Source organism: Ipomoea triloba, chromosome 9, assembly GCF_003576645.1.
Source record: "Ipomoea triloba cultivar NCNSP0323 chromosome 9, ASM357664v1".
Lineage (NCBI taxonomy): Eukaryota > Viridiplantae > Streptophyta > Magnoliopsida > Solanales > Convolvulaceae > Ipomoea > Ipomoea triloba.
The window spans coordinates 22,375,104-22,380,234 of NC_044924.1; the positions used below are offsets into that span (position 1 = coordinate 22,375,104).

At 36.4% G+C, this 5,131-nt stretch overlaps 1 long non-coding RNA gene across 1 annotated transcript; it reads right to left on the reverse strand.

Annotated features, from left to right (window-relative positions):
- Positions 1-1,614: 1,614 nt before the first annotated feature.
- LOC116029937 lies at positions 1,615-3,689 on the reverse strand. The gene is made up of 4 exons (XR_004100341.1): positions 3,416-3,689; positions 2,258-2,335; positions 2,082-2,137; positions 1,615-1,971 (listed from the first exon to the last, which is right to left on the reverse strand). It is a non-coding gene; the product is annotated as an uncharacterized LOC116029937 (long non-coding RNA).
- Between the last annotated feature and the right edge of the window lie 1,442 nt (positions 3,690-5,131).

A 5,131-nucleotide genomic window follows, 5' to 3' on the forward strand; every position in this document is an offset into this window, starting at 1 on the left:
AAATCTAAGACATCTGGCGCGAACTAGGGAGGATGACGAGATGGCGGGTGATCATTCCGACACGCCAATGACATCTCCAGGATTCTCACCTTCACCGTTGTCATTTCTTTCCCCATCTCCCCCGAGATGTATTCACCTCTTGACTCATCGATGTACACCACCTCGCGAGCCTGCACCGCCCGTACCTCCACCACAAGCTGATGAACAAACTTCCCAGTCTGCAAGCTTCAACATTCCAAGCTGGTTCACCACAGTCACGGATTGGGGATCTCTCCGGAACTTCCAATATCAGCTGCACTTGGAACAAATGCAGAAGCTGGAGGAAATTGCAACAGAAATCAAAGCCAACAAGAAGATGTGAAGAAAGTTGGGCGCAAAAGAAAGAAAAATGATTATGAAATTGTGCTTAATGTTTCAAAACTATGATTGTGGACAATCTTTTTTATTTTTGTTTTTGCTTTTGATCATATTCCTGTTTATACTTTGTTTTGCACGTTTCGTCTAGCCAAAGACGTTAAACGTGGCGCTCGTGGGAGGCAACCCACACATAAGAAGAAGAAGAGACCACTCCACCTTCGTCCAAAGAACCAATTTTTGAAAGGTAGAATCTAAATTCTTCATTCATTTCTTTACCTTTAGTCTAACCCAATTTTGAAGGGCAAGAAAGGATTGTACATGCTTTTAATGGGGATGCGCTTTGTGAGTATTTCTTTTATCCCCTTTGCAAAATAGATGCCCTGTTTGACCTTTAATTGCTATACATTGTTTTGATTCACGTATGATGAGCTGCATGACATTGTTATGTCGGTTGTGATTTCATTAAAATTAGAATTGTTCTAGCTCGGAACACACTTTTAAGTGTGGGAAAGGGGGCCTTTGTAAATACCCTTTGAACCCTATTCCTTTTTCCACTGATCCTCATGGCAACATCGAGGACGATGTTATCTTTTAAGTGTGGAAAGGATGGGTACCACTTTCACTACTACAGAAATCACTTTTAACGTCGGCTAAAAAACAACGTTAATGTAGCAGACGTTATAAGTTAACTATACGACGTCGGTTATATAACCGACGTCGTATGTAGTTTAAATTTTTTAATTACTTAAGACGTCAGTTTTTTAACAAAAAACCGACGTTTATTATTATTTTAAAAAAAAAATAATTACATACAACTTCTTTATTGACTTATCCGACATCGTATGTATTTACTTTTAAATTTATTTTTAAATCATTCCGCGTAGGTTGTTTTGAAAAACCGACGTGTTATATTTTTTTAAAAAAGATAATTTATTTATAAATTAATACCTAAAACCTGCTAATACGTATATATATATGTATGTACGTATATATATATGTATGTACGTATATATATATGTATGTACGTATATATATATGTATATACGTATATATATATATATATATATATGTATATATATATATATATCGCAACCGCATCCAAAACCTGCTCAAATATTATATCACAACCACATACAATAATACAATAATCTATGTATGTACATATATATATATATGTATGTACGTATATATATATGTATGTACGTATATATATATATATATATATCGCAACCGCATCCAAAACCTGCTCAAATATTATATCACAACCACATACAATAATACAATAATCTATTATACAATATTTACAATCTCACAATTAATACAATAATCTATTATACTACAGTAAGATCCCAATTTATTCATTCTTGTATGATCACAACTCACAACAAAGCCCTAGTCATAGGCATATCTCTTTTCACTGCCACTTCAGTATCTAACTGCCTTCAATATGCAAAGATTATGGGAATAGTCTGTAATTTAGCTTATAGAAAGGGAAAAAGAAAACAAAAAGATTTCAACTGGATCTTCACAGCTTCTTTCTCTTAACTATCATGGCCTCTTATAGCTCTGGCATACACAACTTGAATTGGTTTGGTATCTTCCTCTTTTCTCTTCCTACACTCCGTAATAATAGCAAACATAAAACAATAAATAAATAAATGAAATTAAACCATGAATGTTCATATATATGTGATGTAGATGTAGGGGTAGTTGGATCAACTTACATGGATTTTTGGATACTTGCAACAACCTCTTTTGCAGGCTTAAAGTCTCACTTTCACTGAACATAAACAAAATCCTCATAACCATCAGACAATTGATGTAGTTCTTTTGAGTTCATAAATATGCTCTTCTTAGTTCTACAATATGCAATAACAAATTGGAAAACATGTGCTCAAACCTCTCAATGGTTTCTTTGAATCAGAAAAGCTGCGTTATCATGTATATAATTGCAGCTGCAATAGATATAGGACTTCTCCTGCAGAGGAAAAAGGATCAACATTATACACAAGTGAATGGAAAATATGAATGGTATAAGCCTATAACTAGCTAGCTAGCAACGAGTGATTGGAATTTGAAGCAACTCTTTAATTTCGTGGAACAAAACATTTCGTGGACAAATTTTGACGTCAGTAAATCAAAGATATAGTGAGTGAACACTATTGGGTGCGCCCATCAGTTTTCAAGAGTCTAAGACTCTTTTTCGCAATTATAACTAGACTACTTTCCAGCTCGAGAAAGAGCATCAAACACAATTTCTTAACCACAAAGGGGGGCGAAAAAGACGTGATCTTTGTGGAACAAAATCCACTGGTTTATAGCTCTCCAGCAAAATTGCACACATCAGATTCATTATTTCTTTAATATAGAAACACCCACGAAAAGACACAATTATTCGGTTGTTTCTATGCAGCAAGCTTTCTAAGCAAATTGGATTTTCAATATTTTCACAAAAAATTAAAAGAAAATAAAATAAAGTGAAGCAGGCAAGCAGCAGGTAATTTGTTTTAACACTGTAAAATTGTAGAACTGCTCCATAACAAACATGCTTCATATGGTGTATCTGTTTGGAAATGAATTTACTTTAAACATACTCTAATAACTCATCAACTCCTTATCTATCAAATATGAAAACTATACTTCAATTCAACTAATTTACTGGTAGGACTAACCCATATAAGGGCAAAAACACCACTAATTCATGGGATCTACACATAATTCAACCAGAAACAACAAACTGACAAACAGACACAAAAAATTTTCCAGCAAAGTTTGTCAAAGCTATTTCATTCATCTGCTTCAATACCAACTACTCAACTCAAATTAAGAAAAACAGAGATTCTCATACTAGTGACAGTACAGATAAGCAAAGAACAGGCGGTTATATAAAGAAATAGCAAAATTACAGAGGAGCAATACATCAACAGGCTCAAGAAAACTCAAATTAAGAAAAAAAATCCATAATAAAATTTCAAAACTCAAAATTTAGGGCAAACAAATTGTTGAAATTAAGACTTATAGTCCAGGGGTGAGAAGTTGAGAACAACAATTTACGAACCTGAGGCAAGGCGGCGACTGGACGGTGGTGACTGGTGAAGACGGAGGGGGCTCCCGACCGGCGATTGAGACGGGTTGAGGGTGAAGACGGAGTCCGGGAAGCTGGAGGCAGTGGTGGGCGGTGGCGTTGTAGAACGGCAGAGGCGCAGGCACAGAGATCTGTATTGGCAAGGGTGGAGGTGCATGCGGCAGTGAGGTGGTGCAGCTGTGCTGCTATTCGGCGGTGAGGCTATGCGACGGAGAGAAGAAGAAGAAAGAAGGTGAGGCTATGGGGCGGTGATGTTTGGCTTTGGTCATTTATTTATATTTATATTTATAAAATCTACGACTTCGGTTATTAACAATAACCGAAGTTGTAGGTTAATAATAATTTTGTTTTAATATATTCAACTATAATAATGTCAGTTTTTTTTAATTCTTATTAAAACAAAATGTTTAACATTAAACAAAAATTAACCACGTCGGTTATTACTAATAACCGACGTCGTATGTTATTTTCATTTTTTTTTCTGCGTAAGACATACGATGTCGGTTATTTAATTAACCGATGTCATATGTTATTTTTATTTTTTATTTTCTATTTATTTTCGCGTAAGACATACGGTAAATAACCGATGCCATATGTTATTTTCATTTTTTTTTTGCGTAAGACATACGACATCGGTTATTTAAATAACCGACGCCGTATGTTATTTTTATTTTTATTTTTTTTTCATGTAAGAAATACGGCATCGGTTATTTAAATAACCGATGCCGTATGTTATTTTCATTTTTTATTTTTTTTGCATAAGACATACGGCATCGGTTATTTAATTAACCGACGCCGTATGTTATTATTTCACTTTTAACGTCGGTTTTTCAAAAAACCGACGTCATATGTCCGACGTTATATGTTGTTTCTGTAGTAGTGTTTGCTTGAATTAGTTGACTGACCGAGTGTTAGGGCATAGGAACTAGAGGGAGTGTTATTGTCAATACTATCCAGGAGGATTCCTAATCTCGTGTCGAGATAATATTTGAAATATGCCTTGGAAGTACAAATTACACCCAAATTGAAATTTTTGATCTTATATTGTTAATATCTATATGTGACTGCATGATATTCACCTATTGATTTTGTTGGGACCTGAGTCAAGGATCTCGAAGTGGGAGTCCGTACCCCACTTAGTTGGAGAAAGATAAGCTCAGCGAAGCCCGGAAACTGAACTTAACTTGGTAGGGAATGGGGCAAAAGGTGAGCCTAAGTGAGCAAAGAGTGAAAAATCCCTAATCCCATGAAAAAGGCATGAGGGGTCGATTGGTGAAAAGTGAAAAGGCAAAGGTCACTCCTAGAGATAAAAACAGAAGTGAGCCATCTTGCCGGGATACGGGATAACCATTGCATCGTCTTCGAAAAAGCATAGAGCTCCATGTGAAGTCGGTTATCCCGAAGAGATCCTAGAAGATGAGAAGAATAGAGAGAAGGTGAGCCGCTTCGCTAGGATTCAGGCACCCATTGCACTGTCTTCGAAAAAGCATGGGGCTCCATGTGAAGTCGGGTCGCCTGAAGACGTTATCCTAGGAAGTGAGAAAATAGAGTGATCGCCCAAGCCATGGCGATGAGCGGTCCATGTCTCTACCCTCACTTATATTTGCGCAAAGGGGCTTTGGCGTATGGTTGGAAATTTGGCTAGGGTGTGCGCATCATTCCCACTAGTGGGATCGGCTTTCTAGGCTC